General features: G+C 45.3%; 1 long non-coding RNA gene across 1 annotated transcript; it reads left to right on the forward strand.

The window, feature by feature from the left end:
- Positions 1-12,701: 12,701 nt before the first annotated feature.
- On the forward strand, positions 12,702-17,482 carry LOC148220174 (uncharacterized). The gene is made up of 3 exons (XR_015798946.1): positions 12,702-12,747; positions 16,093-16,152; positions 16,783-17,482. It is a non-coding gene; the product is annotated as an uncharacterized LOC148220174 (long non-coding RNA).
- Positions 17,483-18,064: the final 582 nt, after the last annotated feature.

Raw genomic sequence — 18,064 nt, forward strand, 5'->3', positions numbered from 1 at the left:
AATTGTCGAAGTTTTGGGAATCCCCAGCCGAAATAGGGGATGCATTTTGGGAAGCTCCACAACCTTTATTTTATTTTTGGCTTGGACTCCTTTGTAGGCAGCCAAGATTTCCTTCTCTGTTGGGGTGTAGTTAGCTTCAGACCCTCTGTAGCTCCAAATCCAAAATCCTAATGGTTGGCCTCGAGTCTCATCAGGCACCTTCTGCCACAGGCTCCAGGACAAACCATGGCTCCCTGCTGCAGAGTAGAGCACTTTCTTCACCTCTGGTCCCGTCCTGACTGGGCCAAGGGCTACTGCATGAGCAATTTCCTGCTTTGTCTGGGCAAAAGCTTGTTGCTGCTCAGGGCCCTAATGGAAATCGTTCTTCTTGCGGGTAACCAGGTAAAGAGGTCTCACGATCTGACTGTACTCAGGAATGTGCATTCTCCAAAAACCTATGGCGCCTAAGAAAGCTTGGGTCTCCTTGTTGTTGGTTGGTGGGGACATAGCTGTGATTTTGTTGATGACATCAGTAGGAATCTGACACCGTCCATCTTGCACTTCACTCCAAGGAACTAGATCTCTCGAGCAGGTCCCTTAACTTTACTCTTCTTGATGGCAAAGCTGGCTTCCAGGAGGATTCAGATGATTTTCTCTCCTTTCTCAAACACTTCTGCTGCTGTGTTCCCCCACACAATGATATCATCAATATATTGTAAATGTTCTGGAGCCTCACCCTTTTCTAGTGCAGCCTGGATCAGTCCATGGCAGATGGTTGGACTGTGCTTTCACCACTGGGGCAGTCGGTTCCAGGTATACTGCACTCCCCTCCATGTAAAGGTGAACTGAGGCTTGCACTCTGCTGCCAGAGGAATGGAGAAAAATGCATTGGCAATATCAATAGTGGCGTACCACTTGGCTGCCTTGGACTCCAGCTCATACTGGAGTTCCACCATGTCTGGCATGGCAGCACTCAGTGGTGGAGTCACTTCATTCAATGCACGGTAGTCCACTGTCAATCTCCATTCTCCTTCAGATTTAGGTACAGGCCAGATGGGGCTGTTGAAGGGTGAGTGGGTTTTGCTGACCACCGCTTGGCTCTCCAGCTCAAGGATCATCTTGTGGATGGGAACCACAGCATCTCGAGTTGTTCTGAATTGTCGGCGATGCACTGTTGAAGTGGCAATTGGTACCTTTTGCTCTTCTCCCTTCACAAGTCCTACTGTAGTTGGATTCTCGGACAGTCCAGGCAAGGTGTTCAATTGCTGGATGCCCTCTGTCACCACAGCTGCTATCCCAAATGCCCACCTGAATCCTTTTGGGTCTTTAAAATACCCCGTTCGGAGGTAATCTGTGCCCAAAATGCATGGGGCCTCTGGGCCAGTCACAATAGGATGTTTTTTCCATTCATGTCCAGTCAAGCTCACATCAGCTTCCACCAAGGCAAAGTCCTGTGATCCACCTGTCATGCCAGCCATAGAGACAGATTCTGCCCCCACATATCTTGATGGGACTAATGTGCATTGTGCACCAGTATCAACCAAAGCTTTATACTTTTGTGGTTCTGATGTGCCAGGCCAATGAATCCACACAGTCCAGAAAACACGATTTTCCCTCTCCTCTCCCTGGCTAGAGGTAGGGCCCCTCTAAGCCTGTTTATCCTTCTTTCCTTGGGCATATGTCTTAGAGGTTCCTTCAAGGGGATCAGACATATCATCATCATCATCATACTTGGCACCTTGGCAACTGGAGCTGCTCTCCTTTTGGTGGAACTTCCTCTTGGAGTCTTGCCTTCATTCAATTCACTCACCTGTTGTGCTAGAGCAGCAGTAGATTTTCCATCCCATCTCCTCATGTTTTCTCCGCAATCACGTAGGAAGAACCATAGCTCAGCTCGTGGGGTGTACCTTCTTTCCCCATCTGGGGAACGTCTGCGTTGGATACCAGGGCCTCTAATTTGTACTGCCGAGATTTGGAGAAGGTCCTCTTTAATCTCCTCCCTGAGTCTCTTATGATTCTCCTCTATCTCATCTTCTAATTTCTGCAGATGTGTTTCTACTGCTGCTATCCTGGCATGTGTTGGGCCATGCACAGCATCTGCATATGCTCGGAGCTTCTTCGCCGTATCGAGCACGGTCTCATCCCTCTCATCCTGCTTCATTATTGCTAAAGCAGAAGCATATTCATGGGGCCCAAGCCGTACAAGTTTTCGCCACATCACGGATATACACAGTACCAAGTCTGGATTCCTAGTTGTTATGTCATCTGAGAAGATAATCTCTGCCACTGCCATTTCTCTTAGGCGTTGGATCCCTTGTTCTATAGTCTTCCACTGGGTCTGCTGTATATAAAGATCGTCCGCACACAGGTATCTTTGTGCTACACTGTCCAGGACCCGTGCCCATTGGCTGTGAGGGTTAGGCCCCCTCATCATTCCTTGGTCGATGACAGGATCATGTGACAGGGATCCCAAATGCCTGGCTTCAGTGCCGTCCATAATTGTAGCCTTGCCTGCAGCATCCCAAAGACGGACTAACCAACTAATTATAGACTCATCAGGTCGTCGGGTGTATGTAATCCTTTCTTAGGCCATGGAGGTCCTTTAGGGAAAAGGACTCAATACTGGCCTCTCATCTTGTACCAGTTGCTTTGACTCCTGGTTTTATGTCAGGAGGCATTGAGGGTCCTTCTCCTGCATCATCATCATCATCGTCGTCCACTTGTCGATCGGTCTTGTCTGTGCACTTTCCACTTCTTGTGCTAGTAGCAACAGCCATTGGTTGAGGTTTACAGACTGCTTTAGCTGCTGGCTTAGGCTCACTGTCTGTTTTAGTTACTGGCCTCGAGCCTGGGGTGTTGGCTGCAGCCTGAGTGACTGGGATAGTGGCTGATTTATCTCCCTGTCCCCCTTCCTCTGTGTGCTGCCCTACAGTAACTAGCAGGGTATGATAAGCATATGCCAGGGCCCAGCTCACTGCAATGATCTTTTTCTCCTTAGAATTATCATGGCACTTGTCTTTCAGGTACTTTGCCACCTCAGCTGGGTTCTGAATTTGTTCACATGGAAAGTCCCAGGCTATAGGGTCAGAAAATTCATTTATTATTTGGCCCATATCCTCCCATTTCCCACACCACTCAGGATTTCTCATGCCTGGCTCTACTCCTGGGTCAGGGGTCTCATCAGCCCCTCTAGAAATCTCAGCTCTCATTCTAGAGAAAGTGCAGACTGTATAGAGAAAGCTTACCAGATTAAACACCAGAAAGATGGTCTCTAACATTCAGGGGAAACTGAACATTCTCTAATAAGGATGTAACAAATTCAGAGGAGAAGAAGGAGAACAAAGGCTGAAAAGCCTCATCCCCTGCTTCTCCTCTAACAAACTGGGTGCACAACCATAACCATGAACCATACATTTGCGGAACAGACTCCAGCACCTTTATAAACCTCCTGCAAGCCATTACAACCAAGCCCAGCCCGATGGATATTCTGGTCAGTGCCCCTCTGCTACAGAAACTACGTATTAGGGACAATACCGGATCTATTTCTGGATAAGAAAATAAACCTAGGGACCATAGAGGTATTAAGACCTCAAAAAACCCTAGGGACCAGAAACACATGCAGGCCTCTACCCCAAAAGACATGAATTCAAACAACATAGCCTATAACTGCTCTATACCAACACAAAGTAATTGGAACCAAATTATTATTAAAATAGGGGGTTTTTTTCCACTTTCTCATGCCCCCTAGATGGGCTCCAAAATATTTGTCCTGGTTTCGGGCAAATTTGGGGGAAAACCTCCAGAAGGAGCCCCCAGACAGCAAACCTCCACGACTCATCCCCCCCCACCACCGGGTTCAGGAAGAATTTCCTCAGAGAGGAGTGAAAAAAAAAAACCTGTTTATTTAACAAGCGAAACCACTCCTCAGCATAAAAAAAACCCAACACCAGCTGACAAAAATATCTTTCACCGTTCTGAAGGGATGACAAACTCAGAAAGTCTCTCCAGGGACTGGTCGCCCAGTTATCGGTCTCCGGCACTGGGGAATGACTGCTGCAGGTCACAAAAAGCAGACTCCTGGTGTTTCTTGGTGTTTCCCAGGTCCCCGTCCAGAACAGGTTCAGATGGTATCTAGGAAAGGGAGATGGGGGGAAAAAAACAGCCCAGGGAAAAAAATGGACTGCCTAGATGAACTAACTAATAAGCAAAAGCAAGGGCAAAGCAAAGCAAAGAAAAAGAGGTAGAAGCGAGCAAAGCTAAGCTAGCAGCAAGCAGAGCTAAGCTAAGCAAGCAAGCAGGCAGGCAAGCAACCAGCCAGCCTCTCCTAAACACAAACCATGGGGGAGGTGAGCGGGCTAATAACAAGACAAAACAAACCTTCACTTTCAGAGTCAGTCCTGAAAGCACAGGACATAATACCAAACATAAACAGAATACACAATTGGAGATACAAACACCATAACGTCACCCTAGGACACCTCGTTACTTTAAGTCAAACTTACACAGCACAGTTGTCCCCACTTTTCAACATTCTGAAGGGGGACTCATCTGGATTCACCTCAGAGACTGACCCCTGAGGAGTGGCAAGCGCTGAAGGAGGTGCAGCAAACTCTTTTCTACTCATCAGGTATGCCAAGTAGATCCTTCCATCGATATCACTGTGTTTATCATCAATCTGGATTTACATCCTACAGATATCATTGGCCAATGAAATGGCAAATGGTCTGGTCCCTTGTACATTCTAGAATAGGTCTTTTTGCCACATCAGTTAAAGAAGATGGCAACTACAGTGTTTGAATTGTTTGCTCGACTGATAATCAAATGCCATCGACGATGCTTGCAATTGATGGCAGCAGATCTCTCGAATATTATTCTACCTGTAGAGCGGGAATTCTTTGAAGGCAGCTTTGTTAATAGTGTTCCCTTGCAGAGCGCGCTGCAAGACTTTACAGGACAGATTGCTTATCATCTGCCCAGCCATAAGCTATTGCAAATGGCAAAAACAGTCAAGCTGTCGTTGAGACCCAAAAATAGTCAGGTGCCAGTGCAAGGCCCTACCATCTTCACTGAGAAGTCAAGCAAGGCAGGGAAAGCCATTGTTACCCGGGAGGATGAGTCTGGCTGGCAAATGTTGGGAGGCCATGAGACAGACTGCTCAAATGGTTGAGTTGAAGGCTGTCACCATGGCATTCCAAAGTGTTTGGATTGCTCACTCCTAAAGGAAGTTGACAATGCTGTTTTGTTTTGGCTGCTGAAGGCCTTGTGGTGTGCAATTCAAGCCCGAGTTAATCCATATTATATTCTGCACATACAGAGTCACACAAACTTACCAGGTTTTTTAACAGAAGGTAATGCCAGGGCTGATAGGTTGTCTAACCCCGTGTGGGTAGCACCTCAGCCTGACAAGATTGCACAAGCAAGAGCATCGCATGACTTTTTCCATCAGAATGCACCTACTCTGCAAAAACAATTTCATTTAATGGCAACTGAGGCTCATGACTTTGTCAATTCTTGTGATGACTGTCATGGGCTTGCTGCACCTTTGCCAGCAGGGGTGAACCCTAGAGGTCTAAAGGCCCTGCAGCTTTGGCAAGCAGATGTTACTCACATCACTGATTTTGGCAGATTTAAGTATGTGCACATGCCTATTGACACCTTTTCTTCTACCATATAGGCATCTGCTCATACTGGGGAAAAAGGTCGCAATGTGATTGCCCATTGGAGGATGGATTTTGCAATTCTGGGCATACCTTCAGCTGTGAAAACTGAAAATGGCCCTGCTTACGTCTCACCAAAGATGAGGCAGTTTTTGCAGCTGTGAGGAGTCTCACATAAATTTGGCACTCCACATTCTCCAACAGGCCAAGCCATTGTCAAATGCGCTCATGGTACTCTAAAGTGTGTTTTGGACAAACAGAAAAAGGGAATGGATGGAGAAACACCACACAGCCGATTGGAAAAAGCTTTGTACACAATCAATCATCTTACTGTGCCACAAGATTCCAATAATCCTGTTATTGTGAATCACTTTACCTCTTTACAGGCTTCAGATGGGATATGCCTGTCTCGAACAAAGGTCTTTATGCATGACCTAATGTCCTGGGGTACAATGCAAAAATGTGTATTCTATCACCATCTGTTAAAATGTGGGAGGGGTGGTGATCCTTATCTCTGTGGGAGATATCCTCTGCTGATGTGCCATCTGATAAGATCGGGGGATGGTCATCGTTAGCTTTTCACAACCCATCCTTCCTCCAGAAGATATATTCCGTTAATGGGCCATTAAGTCCTATTGTGTGACTGATAAGATTACATCATCCCATTGGGAGATGCTCCAGCCACAGGCAGGAGCCAAGCCTTTCCTACCTAGATAAAAAACTGGGGTTTGGGAGGCGAAGGCAGTCCTTTCCACTGGATCCCAGAGGAAAGTCGGACCTTTTTCCACATCATCGCTGGATCTTCGGAGGAAAACTGCACCTTCTACAGGAGCACTGCTTCAACTGAACCACATCTGTCATCCAGGAGGACTGCAGCCACCATTTATACGGACTGCTACCAACACCCTGACTGACAGGGTGTCAGGCTGTATTTCTGACTGTGTTGGTGGTTGTTTCTCTTATATTATTGCATGTATTTTATTTTTTCTCTTTTCTCCTATTAAATTGTATTACTGACTTGGAGTCTCACACTGGTTTTACTTTCAAACCAACACACCTAACCACAAACAAATGGGAGGGCCCGCATGAACTTATCATTTGGGGTCGTGGATATGCTTGCGTCTCAATGAATGCCGGAGTACGCTGGCTACCTGCAACGTGTGTCCGCCCTGACCTGCGACACCATGAACAGAATGTGGCCAATGCATAACCCTCAAATACTGACCAATATACCGATCACCAACCAGATGGTCCCTCTACAAGTAGAGAATGAATATTCATCTGTTCATGTCTGAACTGTTTTGAAATCAACAAGAGATTTTTAGACAGATTTTATTAATGTATTAGTAATAGATTTTAATTCTAGTAAACAGTAACAGATCTCACTATTGTATTAGAAATGATACTCTTGTAATTGACATCTTGCAGGGAAGAGCAACAGGTTTGAAACTTTCCTAAGCACTCGAGGTATCCTCAGGTCTCTTGAGTTGTGTTTGTTCTCCCTTGCAAGGGGCTCCACAAGGAACCACAACCACTTCTCTTTTTAAACAAAAAAGGGAGACTTGTGGATGCTGGTGAGAATCAGGGAAAAACAGCAGTCTGATTTTCCCAGGCTATTCAAAGGAAAACAAAAGGGAAAGAATTTATAACAAAGTTCAGCACCTGGTGTTGTTAACAGGATGATTGAGTGAGGAACGTGATGTATTGATAAAGGCATGTTTACAAGAGGTGTTGCCTTCCCTGGACCAATGGGCTTATTCTATCCTTTGGTTCAGTGAACCAGTCTATAAAAATGTGTCTACTTCTGCAATAAATCGCTTCTTCTGCTTCTGGAAGAAGTCTGTGTTGCTGTATCTTTTTGCTACTCCCTAGCCTTACAGCAGCACAGGGGCATGAAAAGCAATATGTATTTTTGAGTTAATGAAAGTTCAGCTTTCAGTCACTGGTTGGGCCATTCCTTTGGCTTAGCTCCCATTAGCTGCATTGTTTTAAACAGAGCATGACCGCAACACCTCCGTGCCCCTCCATCCTTTGTTTTATTCCTCTCTAGGGGCAGTACACCAAGCTATCTCAGTGTTCCAGCTCCTAAGGTGTAGTTGAAAGGTTACATAGTCACCAGTAAAAAACATACCATTCTTACACACAGTATTCCTTCTTCGAGCATCCCTGACTGCTTTTGCACATCATCAGCTTTCTGTAAAATCTGACATCAGGCAAAGGATAATGAAAACCAGTAGTATGTTTGACTCATATTTAACTGAAAAAATAATGCTGCACTTGAGTAATTGCATGCCACCAGTGTCAGCACCACCAAGGAAGTTTTTCATGGGTTTGTCCAATCTACATTCTTGAGACAACAGTGGAAAGAAACAGGTTGACTCACATGGAAGAACAAAAGAACAGGAACAGAGGTAAGGAGACCTTCGTGCTTGGGTGATATCTGACTGTAAGCTAGCGGGTGGCCATGATGCCAAAAACAACCTGTTCATACTCAGTGGTGGACCTGTAGTTTCGAACTACTCTCCCCACTCTAGCATCCCTTATGTCCACCTTCTTCATATCTATGAAGAAGGGCAGAGGTCCTATTGTTTGGGGTTTGATTAAGTTTTCTTTTAAATATATATATATGCTGGTTTGAAAGCAAACCAGCAGGAGGAATGAACCCCACACAAATACCTTGAGAGAGATTTCAGGATAGGGTTACAATTTACTAGAGAGATTACAACAAATGCAATGATACAGAGAAAACTAGCTTAAACCCACAGAGTACAACCTGTTGGTCAGGATGATGGTCACAGTCCTATCAAATGGTGGTTGCAGTCCTGTTGAAGTGTTGATCGCAGTCTTGTTGAAGACAGTGGTCCTGTGGAAGTTCCAGTCCTTCTCTGGATCAATTGAGTAGTGGTGGTGTCCTAAATCCCCAAACCCAAAGATTATATAAGATTATATATGCTCAGGTTTAGGTGGGGAATGCTCAGTACCTCCCCCAGGGCAGGGAGTTTCACAATGGGATGATGTAATCCTGTGAGTCATGAGATATTTTGGGAATTCTTGATGGTCTAAGTCCTTGGAGCTGCCTGTTGTGCTGGTGCCATTGAGTTCATTATAGCCCATTAACAGAGCTGACCCTTCAGGCTGGATGTGACTGTGCTGGGAGTTATCACAGCTGAGTCATTTGTGAAGAAAAAGAAACACTACTCTACCTTGCAGGGTTTGTCTCTTCTTCCCTATCTCTTTTAACACTCAGCTTGTAGCCTGAGGTATCACGTATGCACTGGGCAGCTACTGCAAAGGATCCATCATTAAGAGTTTGTAATATATGATATAATGTAATTCATGTAAAGTTGTAAATTAATGTGGAATAAGCAATGTTTGTATGAATAAAATAATAAAGAAAACTCAGAAACTAAAAAGAGAACCACGGACGAAAAAGACACAGTTTGCTTCATCATAGCATTGTAACAGCCAACAAAAGCAGGGCAGCCCAGATTAACAAGTGAATAGACGTGGCTGCAACTGAGATGGCCATCTAGGAAACCGTCCAGGGAACACCCAAATGATGAGCTCCCGACAAGCACCCACGATTGAGATAACCAGAGCCATGGGAAAAATACATCTCAATACCAGCTTCCTGTAAACCAAGACCTGCCTTCCTCAGAATTCATAGTCTCCCAGAATATAGTTTTGTCCAGCCAGCAGAGAAAGAAAACCACATGAATATGCAAAACAACGAAAGGAGACAAAGACATCTGCTCCGGACTAGGAAAAACTGTATATAAACTAGACTGACCAAATCAATTTTGTGAACATTGGGGGATCCGGAGCGGTAGAGTTCGGATCATAGCGTGTTCACCCTGTGCCGATCCCAGGCTAGGCATTGTTCTTTGTGATTGTGGCTGTCGTGGACCGTATCATGGTCACGAAATAAATTATCGGTTGTTTTTGATTATAATAAATTCGGCTGAATCTCTTTATTATCTATAACAATCTTGGTGACCCCTATGTGATCCTGATTGGTGGGTTCGAGAAGACTCCCCTCTGCTCAGGAGATGCCCCTCTGAATTCAGCAGCCTGACAGAATCGGGACAATTTTTGGAACCAATCAGAACCTCGAGCCAAAAAGCCAGTGCCACAATCAAAAGTGGATAAAAAGGGCCCAGAACTCTCGGAAAAGCCGCGACAAAATTATTTTTCACTCACAAAATTCTACGTGCACGAAGAACCCACATGAGAACAGGAATCATAAGTATCACGTGGTTGAGTAAGGAGTGATTGGGCGCATGTGTGAGACGTGATCTTATCACAAAGCAAGTGTGGACCCTGAGACCGCAGTTCCACTATCCTGTGAGGGACATGGTCAGGCGAGGGGGAAGAGAACGTAATGTGGTTGTTCTCTCTTGCTCATGTGAAAAACCTAAGACTCGGTGAAGTTTTAGGGGTCGATCACAAATGGGGATCAAAGGGGAAGATACGTTCTCAGCTGTTGAGAACTGGTAAACCTTTTGGATCCGGGGACTAGGTAAGTCCAGGAAAGGGAGACAGCTCGCTACCTTTCGAAAATATCACAGAACAGTTCTCTGTGAGGCTAAGTAGACTGGTAAATTAAATAAAAAAGGAAAAATTAAAAATAAGTACGGTACTGCTAAAATTTTAAAAAGAGGTCATCTGGAAGATTCCAGCATAAAACAAGGTAAGGAAATTTTCAATTATTTTAAGGATGGGACAGAAAAAGAGCAAAATTCAGGAAAAAGCCCCAAAGAAGCCCTTAAAGGTGCGAGGGGATAAATTGTCTGAAATCCCAATATACATATATACACAATATACACACAACCCTGCGTTTCCCCACCACGGTTCGTCCCCTAATGCTACCCCAGGATGTTTCCTTCCGCCCCCAGCCCCCGAGGTCTCCCCTGTCCCTGTTCCTGTCCCCGGAAATGTTTTACCACCGTCCCTTCATGTTTTCTCTGTCCCCGAAGGTCCCTCTGCTCCTTCTCCTGTCCTGGTTCCTTCCATGAATCCAGCCGTGCACCCAACAAACATCCCCGCTCTCCCCAAAACCCCTCCCATCCCCCGAAGCCCCTCCTGTGCTTCCTAACCCCGACTGTGGGGCAGCCCCACACCCACCCATCCCCCAGCACATCTCGGATTTCAACTGCACCTCTTGTGCAGCCCCCCCACCCCATCAAAGGTGTGCGCCTGGTACACCTGCGCCTGTGCCGCCTTGTGACCAAGCCATGCAATGCACCCACACATATCCTTCTACACGGTCAGACCCTTTCCACCCTCAAGCCCCCCCCTTCCAACCTTTACCCTCCCATTCTAAAAAGCGTCGTGCCCGAAGAAAACACCACTCTTCCTCTGAATACAGCGACAGTGATTCCACTGCCTTTGATTCAGAAGAACCAGATATTTGGGCCACAGCAAAATTGGATGCAACCCAAAATAGAAATTGGCAATTAGCCCAAAGAATCTCTGCCTTTCCTGTGATTTATAAACAAGGCCGCAGAGGAGGATCCTCAAACAGAGCAGAATGGCAATCGATTGGCATGAAACAAGTAACAGAACTGGCCAAAATTGCAAAAGAACATGGCAGATCAGCACACATTTTCAGAAATTTTTTAGAAGTCTTTTTTGCTGCTTTTGTCATGGTTCCCCATGATCTCAAAAATTCAGCTACTTGCCTTCTGTCACCAGCCGAATTTATGTTATGGGAAAGGCATTGGAAAAAACAATTAAAAATACTATCTGATAAGTATTAAAAAGATCCCAATCGACAGAATTTCACTGTTGAACAACTTGCTGGTGAAAACCAATTTTCTAAACCCTCAGAACAAGCAAACTCTATTCCTGAAGAAACACTGCAAGACATTGCTAATGCAGCAAAAACTTCATTTCTCCTTACCCCTGACAACTCTATTCCTAGCTTGCATTTTTCCAATATCAAGCAGGGAATAGACGAGACTTTTATAAAATTTGTAGACAGGCTCAAGGATGCTCTTGAGAAACAAATTGAGAGCACAGAAGCGCAAAAAGAACTTTTAAGAAAACTTGCTTTAAGCAATGCAAATGAACAATGCAAAACCATTTTAAGAGCTTTACCTATAGACACTGACCCCACCATCGAGCAGATGGTGGAAAGCTGCACACGCCACATGTCAGCTGAAAACACAGTGGCCAAAGCAGTTGCCAAGGGCATTGCTGATGGAGTCTCTGGAGCCTTTGCAGCGATGGTCTCCAAAGACAATGCTAGTTGTTTCTACTGTGAGGAACTTGGACATTTTATCAGAGACTGCCCAAACAAACCACCCACCCAAAACCCCCACAACAACTACAACAAACCCCAAAGGCAACAAAAAGAGCAACAGCATCCAAAAAACTTCCAAAGCAGCCCCGTTTCAGCTCCAGGCGCAGACAACAAACCAAAAGCTGCCTTTCACCCAGCCCCAATGATGACAAGTGCGGAACATCAAACCCCATCGTCCTAGAAAATTCCAAACCACATCAGGCAGACCCAACATTTGGCGAAATTTCTATGGGAACCAGGTGTCAACTGGTGACTGTTTTGTCTTTAAATATTACAGATGAAAAATTTTATCATATCCCTACAGGAAAGTATGGACCACAAGATGGTCCTTGGGACATTTTAATCTTTGGTGACAGTTTCCATGGTCCACCACAAATTTCTGTTTTGCCTGAAATTCAAACTGTAGCACCTGGAAAAGAAATCTTTGTCCAATTGTGTTGCATGGACATTCCCTTTTTTTCTTCCACAGAAAACACCTATAGCACAAGCCTTCCTGCTTCCAAAAAATCACATGGAATGAATCCCTCTCAACCCTACAATAATGTGGGCACAAATTATGGGTCCAAACAAACCCATCCTCGAGTGCAGCCTTTCCTGCTACGGGAAAAAATTCAGAAGCCAGGAATGATAGACACTGGTGCTGACGTCACCATCATTGCCCGCTTGGAATGGCCACCACACTGGGAACTTCAATCTGTAGCAGGCATGCTGGCTGGAATTGGGGGAGTTGCCGTTTCCATGAGAAGCAGACACAACGTCGTCATCGAAGGACCTGAAGGACAACTGGCAACCATCCGACCATTCGTGGTAAGAGCCCCAGTCACCCTATGGGGCAGAGATGCCCTGACCCAATGGGGGGCTTCTCTCCGAATTTGAAGTCGGGATTTTTGATGGGGGCCATTGAAGCGTGCACTGACCCGCCTACTCCTCATCTCACCTGGAAGAGTGATGAACCTTTAAGGCAGGCACAGTGGCCCCTATCAAAGGTCAAACTGCACGCATTGCAAGCCCTCGTTGAAGAACAGCCAGCAAAAGGCCACATTGTGGAGTCCAACAGCACGTGGAATTCACCAGTTTTCATCCTGAAAAAGCCTGGAACTGACAGGTGGAGGCTTCTCCAAGACCTTTGCAAAATCAACGACATCATTGAAGACATGGACCCTCTCCAGCCTGGACTGCCCTCCCCATCGATGCTGCCTTGAGACTGGACACTTGCTGTCATTGACATCAAAGACTGTTTTTTCAGCATCCCATTGCATCCCCAAGATGCACCAAGATTCGCCTTATCCGTCCCTTCTCTCAACAGAGAAGCTCCTCTCAAAAGATACCACTGGCTCTTCCTTCCTCAAGGACTCAAAAATTCCCCAACGATATGCCAATGGCACATGGCACACATCCTTTCTCCTGTTCGAGAACAATTTCCAGAAGCAATCATTCATCACTACATGGATGACATCCTAGTTTGTGCATCAGAAAAGACCTACTTAGAAAAAGCTGTCAAAACAAGCATTCAGACCATAGAAAAAGCAGGATTTGAAATCTGTGAAGACAAAGTACAGTACACCAGCCCCTGGAAATATCTGGGACTTTAAATCCGAGAAAGGACCATTGTACCCCAGGAGCTCTCCATTCGAGACGACCCAAAGACTTTAAGAGACCTACACAGCCTGTGTGGATCCATCAACTGGATCCGCCCCCTACTGGGACTCACAACAGAAGACCTTACCCCTCTGTTCAACCTCCTCTGTGGCAACGAGGACCTGGACTCCCCACGCACACTCACCCCAGAAGCCTGACAATCCATCATCAAAGTTCAGGAAGCCCTGTCTTCACGTCAAGCACACAGATTTGAGCCAAATCTGCCTTTTCAGTTTGTCATTTTAGGAAAGGCCCCTCGCTTCTATGGACTGATTTTCCAATGCGACCCTCAACTCACAGACCCCTTGTTGATCCTTGAATGGATTTTCACAAGCAATCAGCCCACAAAGACAATTACCACGTTTCAAGAAATCATGGCACATTTGATAAACAAGGCCAGAACTCGCCTCCGCTCTCTTTCAGGGTGTGAGTTCACATGCATTTACCTGCCCCTGACCATGGGAGATTTGGAAAATCTGCTCCAAACCAATGAAAAACCTTCAATTTGCTCTAGATAGCTACACAGGTCAAATTTCCATTCACATACCAAAACACAAACTTGTTAATCGAAATGCAACCTTCAATCTGGTCCCAAAACTCTTTCAAAGCAGAGTACCCCTCAAAGCTCTAACAGTTTTTAAAGATGGCTCAGGTTCATCTCACAAGTCTGTCTTGACTTGGAAAAACCCCAAAACTGACGAATGGGAATCTGATGTCCAAATTGTGGAGGGATCTCCACAAATTGCAGAATTGGCAGCTGTTGTCAGAGCCTTTGAGAAATTCAAAGACAAACCCTTTAACTTAGTCACAGATTCTGGTTATGTAGCTGGTATAGCTATGAGAGCAGAACATGCTTTCCTCAAAGACATTTCCAATCCAAAATTACACCAATTGATTTCTTCACTAATAACCTTCATTTCCAACAGAAAATTACCATACCACATCATGCATGTTAGGTCACACACTAATCTCCCAGGTTTTATTACAGAGGGAAACAGGAAAGCAGACGCACTGGCCATGCCAGTTGAGACTGCAAACATCCCCAACATTTTTGCTCAAGCAAAACTGTCACATTCATTTTTCCACCAAAATGTACCTGCCCTCATGAGAATGTTTAAAATTCTGAAAAGCCAAGCAAAAGTCATTGTGGCAACATGCCCAAACTGTCAAAACTACCAACTGCCCTCTATGGGTACGGGAGTCAATCCCAGAGGCCTGAACAGCTGCCAACTGTGGCAGTCTGATGTCACCCATTTCCCACCTTTTGGAAAGTCTAAATATGTGCATGTGTCAGTTGACACATTCTCTGGAGCAGTCTTTGCATCGGCTCATGCAGGAGAAACAGCCACTCATGTTATCAAGCATTTTCTCCTTGCATTTGCCACTCTGTGAGTTCCAAAAAAGATCAAAACTCACAATGGACATTTCTCACACGTTTCAAGAGTTCCTCGGTGAATGGGGAATTGAACACATTCCGACCATTCCTGGAAATTCCACAGGACAGACCATCGTAGAGAGAACTCATCAGAACATCAAAAGAGTCCTTCACCAACAGCAAAGAGACACAGAAATTTTATCTCCAGTGGAAAGACTCTGCAAAGCTCTCTACGTCATCAATTTCCTAAATAGCACGGAGTCAGAACCAGACCCTCCAAAACTCAGACACTTTGCAAACTCAACCCAAGCAAAGCTCACTGAAAAACCACCAGTGCTGGTGAAAGACCCTGAAACACATCAGGTGTCTGGACCTTTCCGATTAATTACCTGGGGAAGGGGGTACACTTGCGTCTCCCTGCCATCTGGATCAATATGGTTCCCAGGAAAAAACATAAAACCATACCTAGGCACAGCAAAACCTACTCCAACAGACAACAACAAAAGCTCCCCAGAGTCAAATACAAGACCTCCTCAAAATCAAACCAGCACTGATTGGAGAAGAAGACGTCTTTGAACATCTGCACATCAAATTAAAAATCGTCCTGTCACAAGACAGCAGGCAAAACAAAAAACTAAGCAGCACTCTGCTGCATCAGGCAAATCATAAGCCAGACATAGTCTGGCCACAAAGTAACATTTAGTTAAATGTTACTACCTCTGCTGAAGCACCCTAGTATTAGTCCCCACCCCAATGATTTTACTATAACCCCTAATCCTATATTCACTTCCCTATCCCTAGAGAGAAAAAGAAAAAAAAAGGGGGGGGGAAGAGACAAAGGAGACAAAGAAAGGACATGGAGAAAACCCTAACCCTCTCTCCCCCACCCATCATAAAAATAACTGATTTTACTTATATACCCTATCAGAAGGCCCATCCTCATCCAAAGATAAAAATTATCTCTGTTGATGCTGTCCTCACTGCTGCCTGGATCCTCTTCACCGTGCCGCATGCCTTCAGCTCTATCAGTCCACAACCCAAACATAACGTCTGGGTGAATTTAGCCAAGACATTAAAACAAGATAACATGTGCCTGTCTATGGGCAACCTTGATAACCCACTTTCCACATGTTTGGTAGGAATTCCCTTTGTAGCAGACGAATGGCCCATCCAGAACTCAGAGCTCCTCCACACCACTGGTAAGAGACCAAATCCAGTTGACACTTGGGACCACTGGACAAAAATAGTGCCAAATGCTCCCGAGGAACCCCAAGAATTAGATTTCCTGGGGTCCTCCAAAGCAACATACTGCGTCAAATTTTATTACAAAAGTCCAAAGCAAAATTGGCCTGAATTGAGTCAAATTCGAAACATATACAGAAAAGACGTATCACCCATCAACAAAGCCTACAATTATCCAGATTGGTGCAATTACACAACTCATGCTCTCTCTGAATCCTCTATCCACCCCAAAACGTTACCCCGTGGAATGTTTCTTATCTGTGGTGATCGGATTTGGGCTGGAATCCCCTCTCGCCTTCAGCGGGACCCTGCAGCTTTGGCAAGCTTTCTACCCTCACCCCAACATTACCTTATTACATAATTGGAAAAGGGAGAATGAATCAAAACGCAAAAAAAGATCTTACACTGAATTTGATGAAAGTTGTGACCCTAAATTGTACATTTGGAATAGACCCACAAGAGCTGATGTCTCCCCGTTCTTTCCATGGGTGGCTGCAGCAAAAGCCCTCGGTGAAATTACTCACTTAGGGTGTTGGCTCAGTAAGCAAGCCAATGTCACATCTGCTGCTTTGAGTGATCTTTTAAAGGATGAAGAAACCACGAGACACGCATCCCAGCAAAACTGAGCTGCAATTGACTTCCTGCTGCTCGCCCACGGGCATGGCTGTGAAGACTCTGAAGGGATGTGCTGCTTCAATCTCTCCTCATGTTCAACATCCATTCAGGCAAACATCCAGAAGCTGAAGGACCTCGTGAAGGACTTGAAAGTACAAACCACCCCAGACTGGTTCAACAACCTTTTTGGACAATGGGGGCTGACAGGGTGGGCCACATCTCTGGTCAAGGGACTTTTATGGATTTTAATCATAGTTGTCATTGTGTTAGTTATGTTTGCATGCATTGTTCAATGTTTCAAGAAAGTTGTTGGAAGCGCCTTTTTAGTAAATACAGAGAGAGGAGTTGTGGAGGGAGCAGAAAACACAAAAGAAAGTTTTCCTGCATCCTCAGAACAAGCTCCTTGGAAAATCATAGCTTAGAGATAAGAAATGGATTGTGAAATGACGAATACAAAAGGAATCTGGCTTCCCCCCTTTGGAAGACCCTCTGATCTATCTACAGTATTAGTGGTTCATTTTCTTTTAGTATCCATAGGCCAGCTTGGAATGCAAAATCCCTCAGGGATTGGCCAGAAAGTAGAATTCCCTTGGTAATTGGTGCAAATTGTAAAACCCTCAAAAGTTATAAAAACCCCTGTAAAACAATAGCCATGCATATATGCTAGATAGGATGCCTTCATAGAATAAACTATGGATTTGTGCCTCTCTGCATATGCTGGTCTCTTTTCCCTGCTGATCTGAGAGCTCACCGCGAGCCACAATTCTATCTGGGCAAGGCTCGGGAATTTACTCCGTTGCTGAGAGCTGCGAAAGCAACCTCAAGGATCCCAAAGGGACCCCAAAACCCCACCAGTGACAGTATCTCTGTCCTGATGACCTGAGGCATCATGGGCCCACCTAGCCAGGAACAACTCTTCCTTGTGTTGCCAGTCTAAATCTATCTTTAACACCTGTATCTGTGCAGCCTGATCTACTTGCTCATTGTGTTGGTGTTCCTCATTAACTCGACTTTTGGGGACATGGGCATCTACATGATGGACTTTTACAGGCAGCTTTTCTACCCGGGTGGCAATCTCTTTCCACTCATTAGCAGCCCAGATTGGTTTTCCTCTACATTTCCAGTTAGCTTTTTTCTACCTTTCCAGCCAACCCCACAGAGCATTGGCTACCATCCATGAATCAGTGCAAAGGTAGAGTTTTGGCCACTTCTCTCTTTCAGCAATGTCCAGGGCCAGCTGAACAGCTTTGAGTT

The sequence above is a fragment of the Sturnus vulgaris genome, chromosome W (assembly GCF_052056855.1).
Source record: "Sturnus vulgaris isolate bStuVul1 chromosome W, bStuVul1.hap1, whole genome shotgun sequence".
Taxonomy (NCBI): domain Eukaryota; kingdom Metazoa; phylum Chordata; class Aves; order Passeriformes; family Sturnidae; genus Sturnus; species Sturnus vulgaris.